This window comes from Nycticebus coucang, chromosome 5 (assembly GCF_027406575.1).
Source record: "Nycticebus coucang isolate mNycCou1 chromosome 5, mNycCou1.pri, whole genome shotgun sequence".
Lineage (NCBI taxonomy): Eukaryota > Metazoa > Chordata > Mammalia > Primates > Lorisidae > Nycticebus > Nycticebus coucang.
In genome coordinates this window covers 53,801,941-53,824,811 of record NC_069784.1, presented here as the reverse complement: position 1 = coordinate 53,824,811, position 22,871 = coordinate 53,801,941, and the positions used below count along the sequence as shown (strand labels likewise).

The following is a 22,871-nucleotide window of genomic DNA, read 5'->3' as shown; positions in this document are numbered from 1 at the left end:
CCTTTAGTCTGATAATTTCAGGGTACCAGGGTATTTTTGTGTTACTAGAGAGGGAGGAAAATGTCATGGATGGTAAACTGTGGATATAGGTTATATAAATAAAAGGACAAAACCTAGATACAGGGATGGGATCTTAGAGCTTGGCTCAACTGTATACCTAACAAAGATGACTATGCCATATTTGGTTATGAAAACATTAATACTGTCCTGCACCTCCTACTACTTATTTAAGCTTGCTTAAGGAAGAAAATAGTTATTTTAAAATATCCCTGACATTTTTCCTCTTCATTCCTTTCCTCTGTGAATTTTAAAAGATGTTCTGATAAGGCCAATGGTAAAATATATAGCAAGTGTTTTTTTTTTGCAGTTTTTGACTGGGGCCGGGTTTGACACCACCACCTCTGGTATATGGGGCCGGTGCCCTACTTCTTGGGCCAGGGGTGCCGCAACTCTTTTTAATTTGATAGTAGAAGCTAAGTGGAACACACAAGTTCAATTCTTCGTCCACATCTCCCTGTTTTCTGTAGTCACCATAGCAATCAGAAGTATTAATTAAAGCAGACAGCAAGCATTAGAAAACAGTAGCCAGTTTATGTTGTATATACAAGAATCATCAATTTGTATTTCATTTTGTTAGAAGAATAAAAAAGTTTTTTTACATACAGGATTTCTGGAAATCATTTTCTTTTCTTTCTTTTTTTTTCATGAGTACCCCAGTTTAAAAGTCTTATTTAACTGGACCCAATGCTTGGAGCACCTCACAGGATGCTCCCCATAGATAGCTGGGGGCTGGAAATCATTTTCTGTGGGTGAATAAGCTAGGTGGAAAAACAAACTCTAAAATGGCAACATTTTATCTACCTTGTTGATATTATACTAAGATAAAATTCACATTTTTAAATAAACTTATAAGTGATAAAGTCTTTCTGAACGTTTACTACAGGAAAAAAGGCCAATGAAAAAGGAATGCCACTTTATAGGAATGAAAATAAGCTGCTCCAACAAGATCCTACTACATTGGTGGAAATGTGAAAAATATTTCCTTTTTTTTTTTGTAGAGACAGAGTCTCACTTTATGGCCCTCGGTAGAGTGCCGTGGCCTCACACAGCTCACAGCAACTTCCAACTCCTGGGCTTAAGCGATTCTCTTGCCTCAGCCTCCCGAGTAGCTGGGACTACAGGCGCCCGCCACAACGCCCGGCTATTTTTTGGTTGCAGTTTGGCCAGGGGCCGGGTTTGAACCCGCCACCCTCGGTATATGGGGCCGGCGCCTTACCGACTGAGCCACAGGCGCCGCCTGAAAAATATTTCCTTTTTAAACTGACTTATTCTGTAATGTAAGATCATACAGCCCCAAACAAACAAGAATGAAAAAATTCTTATTTTTATCAGAGACAAGAAGCAATTCTGAAATGAGGGGAAAAAATTAGCCTGAAAAATAGGATATGTGGGAATTCTATTTGAAAGAGAAAGATTAAACCCAATTTGTGTATATAGCTACGCTGTCAAAGAGGTTAACCACTAATTTAATGGCTAAGGGCTAAAAAAATTCTGTAAGTGTTCTGGTTTTGCAAAGTTGCATTCTTGCCACATTTTGCTTGATACTTTCTTATAGTGTAACAACAATAAAGCCAAGAATTCTATTATGAGATTTAAACTATCATAAAGATGACTAAAATAAATGTGAAGATCCAGAGCTGGAGCTGAGAGTAGGGCCAAATGGATGCAGAGTCAAAATATGTTATAGGGTTACTTACAAACGATCAGAATCTAAATGCTCTGTGGCATCAGTTAAATTTATTCTATAGTTTAATCTTTCCAGCTGTTAATTTTGGCATGGCAACTAGAATAGATACCTATGTAATTTAACAAACATCTACCAAACACTCTGCTAAACACTTACTGTTTGTAAAGCACTGTGTTAAATGTTGTGAAGATCCCAAAGATTAACAAAACATAATTCATAGTTCAAGATTACAATACCTAATGCAATAACTAATAGGAAGGATAGATATGTATACATCTAACTACTGTCTCAATATCTGGAGGTAACAACTATTAGAAATTTCTTGTTTATTCTTTCAGAAATAGTTACTATATACATACATATACATGTATGTGCTTGTACATATATATTATATACATATCATGTATATGTGTATAACCAAGCACATATTTATATAAAATGTATATAGTCACATTCATGCTTGTATACTTTTTTTTCAAAAGGGATATTTATTATAGCATCTTGCTTTTCTATCCAAGGTATCTTAGAAAACTTTGCATATTACCCTCTGAAGAATCAGACTGTTTTTTTAAAAAAAGAATGTGTACTTTTATACTGTAATTTAGGTAACTGGTCCTCTCTTGAAAGATATTTAGCTTGTTTCCAGTTTTTTGCTATTATAGACAATGTTTCTGTGAACATTCTTTTTTTTTTTTTTTTGTAGAGACAGAGTCTCACTTTATGACCCTTGGTAGAGTGCCGTGGCGTCACACAGCTCACAGCAACCTCCAACTCCTGGGCTTAAGGCAATTCTCTTGCCTCAGCCTCCCAAGTAGCTGGGACTACAGGCGCCCGCCACAACGCCCGGCTATTTTTTGGTTGCAGTTTGGCTGGGGCCGGGTTTGAACCCGCCACCCTCGGTATATGGGGCCGGCGCCTTACCAACTGAGCCATAGGCGCCGCCCCTGTGAACATTCTTGTTTAAATTTCTTTGTGTATTTGTACATTATATAGCAAACTTCTGAAAGTATTAATAAAACTGTTAAGTGTTGAGTAGGGCGAGGAGCTGGTGTAGACATCTTCTGTGCCCCAACAACTGTAGTTTTGTAACCATTTCTCTTCAAAAATTTCCACTATTTTAGAATCTCATAATGTAGTTGTACTGTTTTCTTCTGGCCTTCTTTCCTGGTCACTCTTACTCACTAAAGACTAGCTCGGCCTTGCTATCCTCCTTTTTACTTTTTCTCTCTTTTTTTTCCTTCATGATTTAATGACTTTAACATGTATGGATTACTCATCTAACATCCTGGTCACGTCACCCACGCTGATCTTGTCTTCTACTCCCTTATCTATGATTACAACTTAAAGTTCTTCATTACAAATGTCTGCACTACCCAGGAAATCTTGAATTCAAGATATCTTTCTCCAATTATTGCCTCTCAACTTCTAATTCACCTACGCTAATATCCTTCTGTAATAATTCTTTGACTTCATCAAACAGCCAATTCATTTACAAATACTTTTTTCACTATCCAATACTATCTTCCTGTTTTCATTTCCCAAAATTTTGGTTGGTCCCAACTAAATGACTTTTCCACATTTAATCCAGAGGAGCTAAAGGTTGTTGGAGAAAACTATCCTGGGCTCACTGGCTATATTTTAAACAAATGATCACAAAACTCCAATGGCACTTCACCTTGCCTAGAAGTATGACTTACATTTCCCTAGAAACTTTGACTCCTAGCCTATGAAATAACATTTCATAATGTTTTCTCCTTTTAGCCCTTACTGTAGCTAATAACGTGGCATTGTATTTGACTGAGAAAATTAGACATGATGGCCGCTATGTTCTCACCATCAAAACTATAAACCTATTATATCTACACATATTGTTTTCTTTCTTGCTAAAGTGTAAGAAGTCCCTCTGCTCCTATTAAAACCAACCCCTCTAAAAATAAAATAAAATAACATAACATAAAACAAAAGCAATCCCTCTGTTTGTACTCTGGATCCCCAAAGGACATCTATAGCTTTTCCTTTTTCTCCTCTGCATTACTATTTCTCCTTTTTTACTGGATAATTCTCATCAGATTACAAACATGCTCTGAATCTCTCTTTCTTCTGAGCCCACAATCTCTTCTAGATACCCGCCCATTTCTCTATCCCCGTTATGCAAAACTTCTTTAAAAAGTATTATATGCATGTGCTGTCTCCATTTTATCTTATATCCTGTAATCCTCTCTAATTTGGCTTCCAGCCTCACTGAAACTGGGGAAGAATACCATCAAAGTTTGTGTTGTGAAATCTGACGAATTCTTTACTTCTCAGAAGAATGGACACAGTTTATACCACTCATTGGTTGCCATGACACCATGCTTTCCTGTGTTTTCTTCTACATTTCTGATTCTTCCTCAGTGTCCACTGCTGGCTCCTTATTCTCCACTTAATGCTTGGTCCTGGGCTCTCTTCTTTTCCCTTTTCTATGCTTTCTTCTTAAGTGATCTTATTTAGTTCCATGGCTTTAGAGGAATGAAGAGACTCATACAGATTATGTGTATAGAGGACTGAGGAGTTCTGGTTAGTCCTACTGAGTAAATCTCAGGTCCGTATTTATTATCATAAAGCAATTTCCCCTCCAGACATTTACAGTTGGTTATCTAATAGGCATCTCCAACTTAACAACAAAACTCATGATTTTTCCTCAAAACCTAAGAGCTACACCTAACTTCTCTCTTACCTTTATTCTGTCAATCTGCTCTATTAAATAAATTTATCGATTCTACCTTCTTCCTCGGCCTCCAGCCAAACCACTTCCATTTCTCTTTTGGACTACTGAAGCCACCTCTTCAGTAGACTCCCTGCTTCTATTTTTACCTTCAATAAACCATTCTCCCCACAAGTGATCTTTTAAAACATAACTCAGTTCGTGTCACTTTTGTGCTTAATCTCCTCTGATATTTGAAATGAAAACCCACACACACATTTTAGCAAGATGGCAGCTGAGTAACAGCTTCCTTGCATCTGGGTACCGTGAATTTGGGGAGATAAGACTCCAAGCATATCTGGCTGGTGGAATCTGCCTATAATTATCCCTTTGAGGATACAGGGAGTCAGCGAGAGACTTTTGGACCCCAAGAGGAGGACAAAAACAGTGGAAAACTGGGAAGTGGTCACTTGTGTTCGATGGGTCTAATCCCGCTGGCAGCTGTAAGTACAGTAGCAGCGAGACTGCAAACTGGAAAGGCCTTTCCTATGAACTGTTTTGGTGGTTTTGGACTTGGCACTCAGTTGAACTGCCTTGGGGATAGCTTGAGCAGGAGTGTGGAGAACTTTGGGTGTTGTCTAGGGTCCCAGACTGAGCCGCTGAGCCAGAAGGAGCTAATGGTGTTTGGCTGTGGGCCACAGGGAGCTACTGTGAGAGAACTGCCCCAGCAAGCTCCGCCTCAGGGTCGCAGAGCAAGGATCGGGCAGGAGCTAGTAACCTAGTGACTGAGCAGCCTAAAGGCGGGGGTTGAGCTGCCTTACAGCCTTAACCCTCAGGGGCACAGTGAGACTGGTTTTGGCACACTGGGTAAGTGGATAGCCACTTCAGCAGTGATCCCAGCGACAAGCACTTTCCTGGGAAAGCTTCTGCTTAGCAAGTTTAGAAGTTTAAAGTGCCTTTTAAGAGGACTGAAGAGAGATTTAGGGTGTCTACCCTGTGGAGTTTGAGAAATCAGCGGAGGCCTCCAGTCGTATTAGCATTGTGATTAACATCTCATACCCCAGAAGACCACCTGTTGCCCAGACAATATTCAACAAGATATATATATACTGCTTTGTTTTTGGTTTTGTTTGTTTGTTTTTTGTTTATTTTGATGTTGTTGTTGTCGTTGTTTTGTTTTCGTTTTTTTTTGGCCAGGGCTGAGTTTGAGCCCGCCACCTCCAATATATGGGGCCAGCGCCCTACTCCTTGAGCCACAGGTGCTGTCCTGTTGTTTTGTTTTTTAATTTCAACCTTTTCCGTACAGATTTTTTCTTTTCTTTATTTTTCTTTCTTTTCTTTCTCCATTTGTCTAGTTTAAATATAATTTCCCATTGCTGCCTTTTTTCAATAACTAAAACTTCATTTTTGCTAGTGTTTCTACCCCTATTATTTGGTTTTTCACCCAATTTTATCCCATAAAATTTCCATTTGCTTGTTTTGGTTTGATTTATAGCATTTTTGTCTTTCTTCTCTACTTGGTGGAGGTGGGGTACTATGTCTGATCAGGTTAGCAAAGAGCTGCTGACTTCAAGGGAACCACCCAACTGGGCACCCCCAGAGATTGGGGTTTCTTAAGGTTGTGTCAAAGTACCGTACTGTACACCTATATTGCTCTGTTTCCCTCTAGCTGTGCCTCTCTTCTTTTTGTCAATATTCCCTTTTGCCTACCCCCTCTCCTTTCTCTATTTTATTTTTGTTCTTTCTTTCTTTTTTTTTTTATCCCTTATTGCTCTTCATCCTTCTCATCCTTCTGGTCCTGTACCAAAAGGACTCATCGAAACCTTAGTCCACAGACACGAGAACTTAAAGAGCAAGAGGAAGTGAAAGGAAAATTAGGGCAAGGAAAAAGATAAAAGAAATTACTCATGAGGAAGAATCAGCAGAAAACTCCAGGCAACATGAAAAACCAGTCCAGAGCAACCCCTCCAAGGGACCATGAGGTAGCTACTGTAGAGGATTTCACCTATAAAGAAATTTTAGGATGACAGAAAGGGAATTTAGAATACACATGATGAAAACAATGAAGGAAATGATGGAAACAATGAAGGAAACTGCTAATAAAGTGGAAAATAGCCAAAAGAAAATCCAAAGCAGAATCAAATAAGAGATGAACAATATGAAGAATATAGAAAAGATATAGCAGAGCTGAAGGAACTGAAGCAGTCAATTAGGGAACTTAAAGATGCAATAGAAAGTATCAGCAACAGGGTACACCATGCAGAAGAAAGAATTTCAGGTAGAGGACAAAGTTCTTGAGACAACTCAGATAGTAAAAGAGGCAGAAAAGAAGAGAGAGAAAGCAGAACGTTCACTGTCAGAATTATGGGACTTTATGAAGCGTTCCAACATACGAGTTATAGGAATCCCAGAAGGGGAAGAAGAATGCCCCAGAGGAATGGAAGCCATACTAGAGAATATTATAAAAGAAAATTTCCCAAATATCACCAAAGATTCTGACACACTGCTTTCAGAGGGATATCGGACCCCAGGTTGCCTCAACTCTAACCGAGCTTCTTCAAGAAACATTGTGATGAACCTATCCAAAGTCAAGACAAAAGAAAAGATTCTGCAAGCTGCCAGGAGTAAGCGCCAGTTGACCTACAGGGGCAAATCCATCAGAGTGACCGCAGACTTCTCTAATGAAACTTTCCAAGCAAGAAGACAATGGTCACCTACCTTTAACCTACTTAAACAGAACAATTTCCAGCCCAGAATTCTGTACCCTGCTAAGCTAAGCTTCAAAATTGACAGAGAAATCAAATCATTTACGGATATACAAACATTGAGGAAATTCACCACAACAAGACCAGATCTACAGGAAATACTTCAACCTGTTCAACACACTGACCATCACAATGGATCAGCAGCAAAGTAAGAACTCAGAAATTAAAGGACAGAACCTAACCTCCACACTGATGCAAAAGATAAAACTAAGCAATGGACTCTCACAAAATAAGATGAATAGAATACTACCACACTTATCAATTATCTCAATAAATGTTAATGGCTTGAAGTCCCCACTGAAGAGACATAGATTGGCAGACTGGATTAAAAAACAAAAGCCATCCATTTGCTGTCTGCGAGAACACACCTGGCTTCAAAAGACAAATTAAAACTCCAAGTCAAGGTTGGAAGACAATTTTTCAGGCAAATGGAATTTCAGAAGAAAAGAGGAGTTGCAATCTTATTTTCAGATATATGTGGATTTAAAGCAACTAAAATTAAAAAAGACAAAGATGGTCACTTTATATTGGTCAAGGGAAAAATACAACAAGAAGACTTCAATTCTAAATATTTACGCGCCCAATTTAAATGCTCCCAGATTCTTGAAACAGACCTTACTCAGTCTGAGCAATATGATATCCAATAATACCATAATAACAGGGGACTTTAACACTCCTCTTACAGAGCTGGACAGATCCTCTAAACAGAAATTAAACAAAGATATAAGAGATTTAAATGAGACCCTAGAACAACTGTGCTTGATAGATGCATATAGAACACTCATCCCAAAGATAAGAAATATACATTCTTCTCATCACCCCATGGAACATTTTCCAAAATTGATCATATCCTGGGACACAAAACAAATATCAACAGAATCAAAAGAATTGAAATTTTACCTTGTATCTTCTCAGACCATAAGGCACTAAAGGTGGAACTCAACTCTAACAAAAATGTTTGACCCCACACAAAGGCATGGAAATTAAACAATCTTCTGTTGAATAACAGATGGGTGCAGGAAGAAATAAAACAGGAAATTATTAACTTCCTTGAGCATAACAACAACGAAGACACAAGCTACCAAAACCTGTGGGATACTGCAAAAGCTCTTTTGAGAGGAAAATTTATCACTTTAGATGCCTACATTCGAAAAACAGAAAGAGAGTGCATCAACAATCTCACAAGAGAATTGTGGAATTGGAAAAAGAAGAACAATCTAAGCCTAAACTCAGTAGAAGAAAAGAAATATCCAAAATCAAATCAGAGATCAATGAAATTGAAAACAAAAGAATCATTCAGAAAATTAATGAAACAAGGAGTTCGTTTTTTGAAAAAATAAGTAAAATAGATAAACCATTGGCCAGACTAACGAGGAATAGAAAAGTAAAATCTCTAGTAACCTCAATCAGAAATGATAAAGGGGAAATAACAACTGATCCCACAGAGATACAAGAGATCATCTCTGAATACTACCAGAAACTCTATGCCCAGAAATTTGACAATGTGAAGGAAATGGATCAATATTTGGAATCACACCCTCTCCCTAGAATTAGTCAGGAAGAAATAGAGCTCCTGAACAGACCAATTTCAAGCACTGAGATTAAAGAAACAATAAAAAAAACTTCCAACAAAAAAATGCTCTGGTCCAGATGGCTTCACACCAGAATTCTATCAAGGAAGAGCTTATTTCTGTACTGTAGAAATTATTCCAAAAAATTGAGGAAGAAGGAATCTTCCCCAACACATTCTATGAAGCAAATATCACCCTGATACCAAAACCAGGAAAAGACCCAAACAAAAAGGAGAATTTCAGACCAATCTCACTCATGAATATAGATGGAAAAATTCTCAACAAAATCCTAGCCAATAAATTACAGCTTATCATCAAAAAAGTTATACATCATGATCAAGTAGGTTTCATCCCAGGGATGCAAGGCTGGTTTAACACATGCAAGTCCATAAACGTTATCCACCATATTAACAGAAGCAAAAATAAAGATCTGCATCTTCTCAACAGATGCAGAAAAAGCATTTGATAAAATCCAGCATCCTTTTTAGAACATTTGATAAAATGTTTAGAAGCATTTGATAAAATCCAGTATCCTTTTTAGAACACTGAAGAGTATAGGCATAGGTGGCACATTTCTAAAACTGATTGAAGCTATCTATGACAAACCCACAGCTAATATTTTACTGAATGGAGTAAAACTGAAAGCTTTTCCTCTTAGAACTGGAACCAGACAAGGTTGTCCTCTGTCACCTTTACTATTCAACATATTGCTGGAAGTTCTAGCCAATACAATTAGGCAAGACAAGGAAATAAAGGGAATCTAAATGGGAGCAGAGGAAGTCAAACTCTCCCGCTTTGCTGACAACATGATCTTGTACTTAGAGAATCCCAAAGACTCAACCACAAGACTCCTAGAAGTCATCAAAAAATACAGTAATGTGGGCGGCGCCTGTGGCTCAGTGAGTAGGGCGCCGGCCCCATATACCGAGGGTGGTGGGTTCAAACCCAGCCCCAGCCAAACTGCAACAACAAAAAAATAGCCGGGCGTTGTGGTGCGCGCCTGTAGTCCCAGCTGCTCGGGAGGCTGAGGCAAGAGAATCACATAAGCCCAAGAGCTGGAGGTTGCTGTGAGCTGTGTGACGCCACGGCACTCTACCAAGGGCAGTAAAGTGAGACTCTGTCTCTACCAAAAAAAAAAAAATACAGTAATGTTTCAGTATATAAAATCAATGTCCACAAGTCAGTAGCCTTTGTATACGCCAATAACAGTGAAGATGAGAGGCTAATTAAGGACACAACTCCCTTCACCATAGCTTCAAAGAAAATGAAATACCTAGGAATATACCTAATGAAGGAGGTGAAGGACCTCTATAAAGAAAACTATGAAATCCTCAGAAAGGAAATAGCAGAGGATATTAACAAATGGAAGAACATACCATGCTCATGGCTGGGAAGAATCAACATTGTTGAAATGTCTATACTTCCCAAAGCAATCTACCTATTCAATGCCATTCCTATTAAAATACCAACATCATACTTTCAAGATTTGGAAAAAATGATTCTGCGTTTTGTATGGAACCAGAAAAAAACCCATATAGCTAAGGCAGTTCTTAGTAATGAAAATAAAGCTGGGGGCATCAGCATACCAGATTTTAGGCTGTACTACAAAGCCATAGTGGTCAAGACAGCATGGTACTGGCACAAAAATAGAGACATAGACACTTGGAATCGAATAGAAAATGAAGAAATGAAACTAACATCTTACAACCACCTAATCTTTGATAAACCAAACAAGAACATACCTTAGGGGAAAGACTCCCTAGTCAATAAATGGTGTTGGGAGAACTGGATATCCACATGTAAAAGACTGAAACTGGACCCACACCTTTCCCCACTCACAAAAATTGATTCAACATGGATAAAGGATTTAAATTTAAGGCATGAAATGATAAAAATCCTCAAAGAAAGCATAGGAAAAACACTGGAAGATATTGGCCTGGGGAAAGACTTCATGAAGAAGACTGCCATGGCAATTGCAATAACAACAAAAATAAACAAATGGGACTTCATTAAACTGAAAAGCTTCTGTACAGCTAAGGAGACAACAACCAAAGCAAAGAGACAACCTACACAATGGGAAAGGATATTTGCATATTTTGAATCAGACAAAAGCTTGATAACTAGGATCTATAGAGAACTCAAATTAATCCACATGAAAAAAGCCAATAATCTCATATATCAATGAGCGAGAAATGAATAGAACCTTCTCTAAAGAAGAGAGACCAATGGCTAACAAACATGAAAAACTGTTCATCATCCCTATCTATTAGAGAAATGGAAATCAAAACCACCCTGAGATACCATCTAACTCCAGTGAGAATGGCCCACATCACAAAATCTCAAAACTGCAGATGCTGGCGTGGATGTGGAGAGAAGGGAACACTTTTACACTGCTGGTGGGACTGCAAACTAGTACAACCTTTCTGGAAGGAAATATGGAGAAACCTCAAAGCACTCAAGGTAGACCTCCCATTTGATCCTGCAATCCTATTACTGGGCATCTACCCAGAAGGAAAAAAAGTCCTTTTATCATAAGGACACTTGTACTAGACTGTTTATTGCAGCTCAATTTACAATTGCCAAAATGTGGAAACAGCCTATATGCCCACCAACCCAGGAATGGATTAACAAGCTGTGGTATATGTATACCATGGAATACTATTCAGCTATTAAAAAAAATGGAGACTTTACATCTTTCGTATTACCCTGGATGGAAGTGGAAGACATTCTTAGTAAAGCATCACAAGAATGGAGAAGCATAAATCCCATGTACCCAATTTTGATATGAGGACAATTAATGACAATTAAGGTCGGGGGGAGGGGAGGAAGGAAAAGCAGAGAGAGGGAAGGAAGGAGTGGGGTGGGGCCTTGGTGTGTGCCACACCTTCTGGGGGCAAGACATGATTGCAAGAGGGACTTTACCTAACAAATGCAATCAGTGTAACCTGGCTTATTGTACTCTCAACAAATCCCCAACAATTAAAAAAAAAAAAAAAGAAAACCCACACACACATAACCCTCTTTCCCAGGGCCTACAAGGCCCTGTGTGATCCAGCCCTGCTTATCTTTCTAACCTCTTCCTCCTTCCTCACTCTGCTCCAGCCACATGGGGCTTCTTTCTTTCTTTCTTTTTTTTTTTTTTTTATTGTTGGGGATTCATTGAGGGTACAATAAGCCAGGTTACACTGATTGCAATTGTTAGGTAAAGTCCCTCTTGCAATCATGTCTTGCCCCCATAAAGTGTGACACACACCAAGGCCCCACTCCCCTCCCTCCGACCCTCTTGCATGGGGCTTCTTTCTATCCCATGAGTTTGCCAACCTCTCTTTTTCAACAAGTCCTTTGCTCTGGGTATTTCCTCTGCTTGGGATGCTTTTTCTCCTAATCATTATGTGATTGGCTCTTTCTGATAATTCAAAACTCATCTTTAATTTTATCTCCTCAGAGACATTCTTTCTCCATCTAAGGTAGTCTGCCTCACTCCTACAGTTATTTTCAGCTTATTACCCTTTTAATCTATAGCACTATCTCACTCAAATTATATTCTTTGGTCACTTATTTGCTCTATGTCTCCTCCACGTAAGTTACTCGAGGGCAGGTACTTTGCTTTTCCTGTCACTTTTGTATCTCCAGCATCTACAATAGTTCTTAGCATATGGATAGTACTCAACAAACATCTGTTGCATAAAAGGACAAGGCAATTGAATTATTAATGGTTTGCATATTTTGGTTTATAGTGACAAATGCCAACAGATGCTGACAACTGATATATGTGCATTTTGTTGGAAATGCATCATTTTGAACTTTGAGAATGAATCATACAAATCAGAAAGGTTTGTTGTACACTTATCATACATAATATATAATAGACCCTCCATAGTTAAAAACCTCCCTGCATTGACCACCTCCTTAAGTTGACCTAATTTTCATTTCACTGGACATGCATCACATCTGTGTATCAGTATAGCATGTCTACTTCCTTATGTTGACCACCTCCATAGGTTGACCAGTTGGTTACAGTCCTTTGGATGGTCAATTTATAGAAGTTCTACTTCTTCTTGGGTTTACCTTTAGCAATAAGTAGCTAATTTCTTATTCAATAGTTCTTATATAAAATTCATAAGCAAATTAATATTTCTACTTTTATCACATTAATTACAGGGTTCGAGAATGTTTCTTTTTTTTTTTTTTATAGAGACAGAGTCTCACTTTATGGCCCTCGGTAGAGTGCCATGGCATCACACAGCTCACAGCAACCTCCACCTCCTGGGCTTAAGCAATTCTCTTGCCTCAGCCTCCTGAGTAGCTGGGACTACAGGCGCCCGCCACAACGCCCAGCTATTTTTTGGTTGCAGTTCAGCCGGGGCCGGGTTTGAACCTGCCACCCTCGGTATATGGGGCCGGTGCCTTACCGACAGCCACAGGCGCCGCCCAATGTTTCTTTTTTTTTAAAGAATGTTTTTCCAGAAGCCTCTCAGAGAGGTGAATAACTTTGGGTTGCTTTTTATTCTTCTCACTTAGCTAACATTTCTGAATCCTAATGCCAAGGTCCTTAAACATTTCATTTGAATGAATATACTCAATAAATTTAATACCAGATGGTCTACCTTTTGACCTTGAATTTTTAAAAGATGATTTTTTTTCCTGTTCTATACCAAATTATAGAGATTTTTTTTAAAGGACAAAGTGAAAAAATATATTTTATGATATAAAAAAAGACATTGAGGTAACTCAAAACATTTTTTTCCTTTTAGAAATTTGTTATATTTATAAAACACTACACTTCCAAGACTCTTATTATTATTATTCTCATTATTTTCTGAGACAGAGTCTCACTCTATCACCCTCGGTAGAGTGCCGTGGCGTCACAGCTCACAGCAACCTCCAACTCCTGGGCTTAAGTGAGTCTCTAGCCTCAGCCTCCCGAGTAGCTGGGACTACAGGTGCCTGCCACAACCCCCGGCTATTTTTTTGTTGCAGTTTGTCTGGGGCTGGGTTTGAACCTGCCGTCCTCAGTATATGGGTCCGGCACCCTACCCACTGAGCCACAGGCGCTGCCTCCAAGACTGTTATTATTATTAGCCGAAATAATAGAAGAATTATACCAACAGTTACATTTTCACATGAATCTTTTCAATAAGATTCAACTACATATGTTAGACCTTTTATAAAATGGGGTCCAAATTTTAAAAAAATGTATACATATTGGGTGGTGCCTGTGGCTCAGTGGATAGGACACTGGCCCCATATACTGAGTGTGGCAGCTTCAAACCTGGCCCCGGCCAAATTGCAACAAAAATAGCTGGGTGTTGTGGCAGGAGCCTGTAGTCCCAGCTACTTGGGAGGCTGAGGCAAGAGAATCACCTAAGCTCAGGAGCGGAGGCTGCTGTGAGCTGTGACACCACAGCATCCTACTGAGGGCAAAAGGTGAGACTCTGTCTCTAAAAAAAAATAATTATACAGGGTGGCACCTGTGGTTCAGTGGGTAGGGCGCCAGCCCCATATACTGACAGTGGTGGGTTCAAACCCAGCCCCGGCCAAACTGCAACAAAATAAAATAGCCGGGCATTGTGGTGGGCGCCTATAGTCCCAGCTACTCAGGAGGCTGAGACAAGAGAATCGCCTAAGCCTAAGAGCTGGAGGTTGCTGTGACTTGTGTGATGCCATGGCACTCTACTGAGGGTAATAAAGCAAGACTCTCTCTCTAAAAAAAAAAAAAAATTATACATATAAAAGAATATGATTTTTATAAGTGATCAAGGAATACAGCAGAGTCTCAGGTTACAAAATCAACATTCATAAATCGGTAGCCTTTATATATACCAACAATAGTCAACCTGAAAAGGACTCTATTCCATTCACAGTAGTGCCAAAGAAGATGAAATATTTCGGAGTTAATCTAACAAAGGATGTGAAAGATCTCTATAAAGAGAACTATGAAACTCTGAGAAAAGAAATAGCTGAAAATGTTAACAAATGGAAAAACATACCATGCTCATGGCTGGGAAGAATCAACATTGTTAAAATGTCCATACTACCCAAAGCAATATACAATTTTAATGAAATCCCTATTAAAGCTCCACTGACATACTTTAAAGAGCTTAAAAAAATAATACTTCATTTTATATGGAATCAGAAAAAACCTCGAATAGCCAAGAGAATACTCAGAAATAAAAACAAAGCAGGAGGAATCACGCTACTAGACCTCAGACTATACTATAAATCGATAGTGATCAAAACAGCATGGTACTGGCACAAAAACAGAGAAGTAGATGTCTGGAACAGAATAGAGAACCAAGAGATGACTCCAACTACTTACTGTTATTTGATCTTTGACAAGCCAATTAAAAACATTCAGTGAGGAAAAGATTCCCTATTTAACAAATGGTGCTGGGTGAACTGGCTGGCAACCTGTAGAAGACTGAAACTGGACCCACACCTTTCACCATTAACTAAGATAGACTCTCACTGGATTAAAGATTTAAACTTCAGACATGAAACTACAAAACTACTAGAAGAGAGTACAGGGAAAACCCTTGAAGAAATCGGTCTGGGCGAGTATTTTATGAGGAGGACCCCCCAGGCAATTGAAGCAGCTTCAAAAATACACTACTGGGACCTGATCAAACTAAAAAGCTTCTGCACAGCCAAGAACACAGTAAGTAAAGCAAGCAAACAGCACTCAGAAGGGGAGAAGATATTTGCAGGTTATGTCTCCGACAAAGGTTTAATAACCAGAATCCGCAGAGAACTCAAACGTATAAGCAAGAAAAGAACAAGTGATCCCATCGCAGGCTGGGCAAGGGACTTGAAGAGAAACTTCTCTGAAGAAGACAGATGCACGGCCTACAGACATATGAAAAAATGCTCATCATCTTTAATCATCAGAGAAATGCAAATCAAAACTACTTTGAGATATCATCTAACTCCAGTAAGAATGGCCCATATCACAAAATCCCAAGACCAGAGATGATAGTGTGGATGTGGAGAAAAGGGAACACTTCTACACTGCTGGTGGGAAGGCAAATTAATACATTCCTTTTGGAAAGATGTTTAGAGAACACTTAGAGATCTAAAAATAGATCTGCCATTCAATCTTATAATTCCTCTACTAGGTATATACCCAGAAGACCAAAAATCACATTATAACAAAGATATTTGTACCAGAATGTTAATTGCAGCCCAGTTCATAATTGCTAAGTCATGGAAAAAGCCCAAGTGCCCATAGATCCATGAATGGATTAATAAATTGTGATATATGTACACCATGGAATATTATGCAGCCTCAAAGAAAGATGGAGACTTCTGCTTTGTTTTTGGTTGTGGTTTTTTTTTTTTTTGGTTTGGTTGTTTTTTTTTTGTTTATTTTGATGTTGTTGATGTTGTTTTGTTTTTTAAGTTCAACCTTTTCCATACAGATCCTTTTTCTTTCTCAATTTTTCTAGTTTAATTATAATTTCCCATTGCTGCCTTTTTCAATAATTAGAACTTCATTTTTGCTAGTGTTTCTACCGCTATTATTTGGTTTTTCACCCAATTTTATCCCGTAAAGTTTTCTGTTTGCTTGTTTTGGTTTGATTTATAGCATTTTTGTCTTTCCTCTCTACCTGGTGGAGGTGGGGTACTGTGGCTGATCTGGTTAGCAAAGAGCTGCTGACCTCAAGGGAACCACCCAACTGGGCACCCCCAGAAGGTGAGGTGTTTTTAAGGTTGCATCAAAGTACCCTACTGTACACCTATATTGCTCTGTCTCCCTCTTTCTGTGCCTCTCTTCTTTTTGTCAATATTCCTTTTACCCACCCCCTCTCCTTTCTCTATTTTTCTTTTTTTTCCTTATCACTTGGTCCTCCTTTCTTTCATCCCTTTTTTGCTCTTCAACCTTCTCACCTTCTGGTCCTGTAACCCTTAGTCCACAGGCACGAGAACTTAAAGAGCAAGACGAAGTGAAAGGAAAATTAGGTCAAGGAAACAGATAAAAGAAACCACTCATGAGGAAGAATCAGCAGAAAACTCCAGCCAACATGAACAACCAGTCCAGAACACCCTGCCAAGGGACCATGAGGTAGCTATTGCAGAGGATTCCACCTATAAAGAAATGTTAGGAATGACAGAAAGGGAATTTAGAATACACATGTTGAAAACAATGAAAGAAATGATGGAAACAATGAAGGAAACTGCTAATAAAGTGGAAAATAACCAAAAGGAAATTCAAAAACAGAATCAAATAAGAGATGAACGATATGAAGAATATAAAAAGGATATAGCAGAGCTGAAGGAACTGAAACAGTCAATTAGGGAACTTAAAGATGCAATGGAAAGTATCAGCAACAGGTTAGACCATGCAGAAGAAAGAATTTCAGAGGTAGAAGACAAAGTTCTTGAGATAACTCAGATAGTAAAAGAGGCAGAAAAGAAGAGAGAGAAAGCAGAACGTTCACTGTCAGAATTATGGGACTTTAGGAAGCGTTCCCACATATGAGTTATAGGAATTCCAGAAGGAGAAGAAGAATGCCCTAGAGGAATGGAAGCCATAGTACAGAATATTATAAAAGAAAATTTCCCAAATATGACCAAAGATTCTGACACACTGCTTTCAGAGGGATATCGGACCCCAGGTCGCCTCAACTCTAACCGAGCTTCTCCAAGACACATTGTGATGAACTTGTCCAAAGTCAAGACAAAAGAAAAGATTCTGCAAGCTGCCAGGAGTAAGCGCCAGTTGACCTACAGGGGCAAATCCATCAGAGTGACCGCAGACTTCTCTAATGAAACATTGCAAGCAAGAAGACAATGGTCACCTACCTTTAACCTACTTAAACAGAACAATTTCCAGGCCAGAATTCTGTACCCTGCTAAGCTAAGCTTAAAAATTGATGGAGAAATCAAATCATTTACGGATATACAAACATTGAGGAAATTCTACACAACAAGACCAGCTCTACAGGAAATACTTCAACCTGTTCTGCACACTGACCACCACAATGGACCAGCATCAAAGTAAGAACTCAGAAATTAAAGGACAGAACCTAACCTCCACACTGATGCAAAAGATAAAACTAAGCAACGGATTCTCACAAAATAAGACGAATAGAATACTACCACACTTATCAATTATCTCAATAAATGTTAATGGTTTGAATTCCCCACTGAAGAGACATAGATTGGTTGACTGGATTAAAAAACACAAGCCATCCATTTGCTGTCTGCAAGAAACACACCTGGCTTCAAAAGACAAATTAAAGCTCCGAGTCAAGGGTTGGAAGACAATTTTTCAGGCAAATGGAATTCAGAAGAAAAGAGGAGTTGCAATCTTATTTTCAGACACATGTGGATTTAAAGCAACTAAAGTCAAAAAAGACAAAGATGGTCACTTTATATTGGTCAAGGGAAAAATACAACAAGAAGACATTTCAATTCTAAATATCTATGCACCCAATTTAAATGCTCCCAGATTCTTGAAACAGACCTTACTCAGTCTGAGCAATATGATATCTGATAATACCATAATAACAGGGGACTTTAACACTCCTCTTACAGAGCTGGACAGATCCTCTAAACAGAAATTAAACAAAGATATAAGAGATTTAAATGAGGCCCTAGAACAACTGTGCTTGATAGACGCATATAGAACACTCCATCCCAAAGATAAAGAATATACATTCTTCTCATCACCCCATGGAACATTCTCCAAAATTGATCATATCCTGGGACACAAAACAAATATCAACAGAATCAAAAGAATTGAAATTTTACCTTGTATCTTCTCAGACCATAAGGCACTAAAGGTGGAACTCAACTCTAACAAAAATGCTCGACCCCACGCAAAGGCATGGAAATTAAACAATCTTCTGTTGAATAACAGATGGGTGCAGGAAGAAATAAAACAGGAAATCATTAACTTCCTTGAGCATAACAACAATGAAGACACAAGCTACCAAAACCTGTGGGATACTGCAAAAGCTGTTTTGAGAGGAAAATTCATCGCTTTAGATGCCTACATTCGAAAAACAGAAAGAGAGTGCATCAACAATCTCACAAGAGAATTGTGGAATTAGAAAAAGAAGAACAATCTAAGCCTAAACTCAGTAGAAGAAAAGAAATATCCAAAATCAAATCAGAGATCAATGAAATTGAAAACAAAAGAATCATTCAGAAAATTAATGAAACAAGGAGTTGGTTTTTTGAAAAAATAAATAAAACAGATAAACCCTTGGCCAGACTAACGAGGAATAGAAAAGTAAAATCTCTAGTAACCTCAATCAGAAATGATAAAGGGGAAATAACAACTGATCCCACAGAGATACAAGAGATCATCTCTGAATACTACCAGAAACTCTATGCCCAGAAATTTGACAATGTGAAGGAAATGGATCACTATTTGGAATCACACCCTCTCCCTAGCCTCAGCCAGGAAGAAATAGAGCTCCTGAACAGACCAATTTCAAGCACTGAGATCAAAGAAACAATAAAAAATCTTCCAACCAAAAAATGCCCTGGTCCAGATGGCTTCACTCCAGAATTCTATCAAACCTTCAAGGAAGAGCTTATTCCTGTACTGCAGAAATTATCCAAAAAATTGAGGAAGAAGGAATCTTCCCCAACACATTCTATGAAGCAAACATCACCCTGATACCAAAACCAGGAAAAGACCCAAACAAAAAGGAGAATTTCAGACCAATCTCACTCATGAATACAGATGGAAAAATTCTCAACAAAATCGTAGCCAATAGATTACAGCTTATCATCAAAAAAGTCATTCATCATGATCAAGTAGGCTTCATCCCAGGGATGCAAGGCTGGTTTAACATACGCAAGTCTATAAACATTATCCATCATATTAACAGAGGCAAAAATAAACATCACATGATCCTCTCAATAGATGCAGAAAAAGCATTTGATAAAATCCAGCATCCTTTTCTAATTAGAACACTGAAGAGTATAGGCATAGGTGGCACATTTCTAAAACTGATTAAAGCTATCTATGACAAACCCACAGCCAATATTTTACTGAATGGAGTAAAACTGAAAGCTTTTCCTCTTAGAACTGGAACCAGACAAGGTTGTCCCCTGTCACCTTTACTATTCAACGTAGTGCTGGAAGTTCTAGCCAATACAATTAGGCAAGACAAGGAAATAAAGGGCATCCAAATGGGAGCAGAGGAGGTCAAACTCTCCGTCTTTGCTGACGACATGATCTTATACTTAGAGAACCCCAAAGACTCAACCACAAGACTCCTAGAAGTCATCAAAAAATACAGTAATGTCTCAGGATATAAAATCAACGTCCACAAGTCAGTAGCCTTTGTATACACCAATAACAGTCCAGATGAGAAGCTAATTAAGGACACAACTCCCTTCACCATAGTTTCAAAGAAAATGAAATACCTAGGAATATACCTAACGAAGGAGGTGAAGGACCTCTATAAAAAAAACTATGAAATCCTCAGAAAGGAAATAGCAGAGGATATTAACAAATGGAAGAACATACCATGCTCATGGACGGGAAGAATCAACATTGTTAAAATGTCTATACTTCCCAAAGCAATCTACCTATTCAATGCCATTCCTATTAAAATACCAACATCGTACTTTCAAGATTTGGAAAAAATGATTCTGCATTTTGTATGGAACCGGAAAAAAACCCGTATAGCTAAGGTAGTTCTTTGTAACAAAAATAAAGCTGGGGGCATCAGCATACCAGATTTTAGTCTGTACTACAAAGCCATAGTGCTCAAGACAGCATGGTACTGGCACAAAAACAGAGACATAGACACTTGGAATCGAATTGAAAACCAAGAAATGAAACTAACATTTTACAACCACCTAATCTTCGATAAACCAAACAAGAACATACCTTGGGGGAAAGATTCCCTATTCAATAAATGGTGTTGGGAGAACTGGATGTCTACATGTAAAAGACTGAAACTGGACCCACACCTTTCCCCACTCACAAAAATTGATTCAAGATGGATAAAGGACTTAAATTTAAGGCATGAAACAATAAAAATCCTCCAAGAAAGCATAGGAAAAACACTGGAAGATATTGGCCTGGGGAAAGACTTCATGAAGAAGACTGCCATGGCAATTGCAACAACAACAAAAATAAACAAATGGGACTTCATTAAACTGAAAAGCTTCTGTACAGCTAAAGAGACAATAACCAAAGCAAAGAGACAACCTACACAATGGGAAAGGATATTTGCATATTTTCAGTCAGACAAAAGCTTGATAACTAGGATCTATAGAGAACTCAAATTAATCCACATGAAAAAAGCCAACAATCCCATATATCAATGGGCAAGAGACATGAATAGAACTTTCTCTAAAGATGACAGACGAATAGCTAACACATGAAAAAATGTTCATCATCTCTATATATTAGAGAAATGCAAATCAAAACAACCCTGAGATACCATCTAACTCCAGTGAGAATGGCCCACATCACAAAATCTCAAAACTGCAGATGCTGGCGTGGATGTGGAGAGAAGGGAACACTTTTACACTGTTGGTGGGACTGCAAACTAGTACAACCTTTCTGGAAGGAAGTATGGAGAAACCTCAAAGCACTCAAGCTAGACCTCCCATTTGATCCTGCAATCCCATTATTGGGCATCTACCCAGAAGGAAAAAAATCCTTTTATCATAAGGACACTTGTACTAGACTGTTTACTGCAGCTCAATTTACAATCGCCAAAATGTGGAAACAGCCTAAATGCCCACCAACCCAGGAATGGATTAACAAGCTGTGGTATATGTATACCATGGAATACTATTCAGCCATTAAAAAAAACGGAAACTTTACATCCTTCGTATTAACCTGGATGGAAGTGGAAGACATTATTCTTATTAAAGCATCACAAGAATGGAGAAGCATGAATCCTATGTACTCAATTTTGATATGAGGACAATTAATGACAATTAAGGTTATGTGGGGGGAAGCAGAAAGAGGGACGGAGGGAGGGGGGTGGGGCCTTGGTGTGTGTCACACTTTATGGGAGCAAGACATGATTGCAAGGGGGACTTTACCTAACAATTGCAATCAGTGTAACCTGGCTTATTGTACCCTCAATGAATCCCCAACAATAAAAAAAAAAGGAAAGATGGAGACTTTACCTCTTTCATGTTTACATGGATGGAGCTGGAACATATTCTTCTTACTAATGTATCTCAAGAATGGAAGAAAAAGTATCCAACTCAGCCCTACTATGAAACTAATTTATGGCTTTCACATGAAAGCTATAACCCAGTTATAACCTAAGAATTTGGGGAAGGGGAAAAGGGAGGGGAGGGAAGAGGGAGGGGAGAGAGGGGGGAAGATGGGTGGAGGGAGGATGATTGGTGGGATTACACCTACGGTGCATCTTACAAGGGTACATGTGAAACTTAGTAAATGTAGAATATAAATGTCTTAACCAATAACTAAGAAAATGCCAGGAAGGCTATGTTAACCGGTGTGATAAAAATATGTCAAATGGTCTATAAAACCAGTGTATGATGCCCCATGATCGCATTAATGTACGCAGCTATGATTTAATAATAATAAAAAAAGAATATAATTTTTAACAAAGTAAAATTTGTGTATCTAATATTTCAAATTTGATGTTGGCCTAAGTAAACTGTTCTGGACAAGTTGTTTTTATTAAAATTTAACTAACCACTGGATTAAAACAACTAATTGCTTCCTTTTGTTAATACTTGAAAGCCATTCTTTTCAACCCTGTGTAACAAATGGTCTTTATTAATTAGGTCTCTCAGGTTGTGTGCTGGCTACATTTGGCAAAGTCCAGTCCTAAACCAAAATAGCAACAACCTGCTCTGGATGACAATCAAGCAGCAAATCTATTTTTGGCTTTAATGTTTGAAACTCCAAATGCCATCAGACTGAACCTTAAATGGCATAAGTAAACTGGTCTGACACTAAAATACAGAATATGAGGATTTGGGGCCCTCCAAGACACTCTCTTTAGTACAATAGAAATAAATGTTTCCGGCTTAGCAGGGGAATTCATGTCTAATGTCGACATACGAAAACCAAGAGAATCTTGAACCTGAAACAGTAAAGGAAGGAGGAGCAGAAGGAAATAACCTTAGCTTTAATCCCTAAC

General features: G+C 38.5%; 1 protein-coding gene across 2 annotated transcripts in view; it reads right to left on the bottom strand.

The window, feature by feature from the left end:
- Window positions 1–22,871, bottom strand: part of VPS45 (vacuolar protein sorting 45 homolog) — a 101,831-nt gene that overhangs the window by 38,550 nt on the left and 40,410 nt on the right. The gene's annotated exons all lie outside the window — the stretch shown is intronic.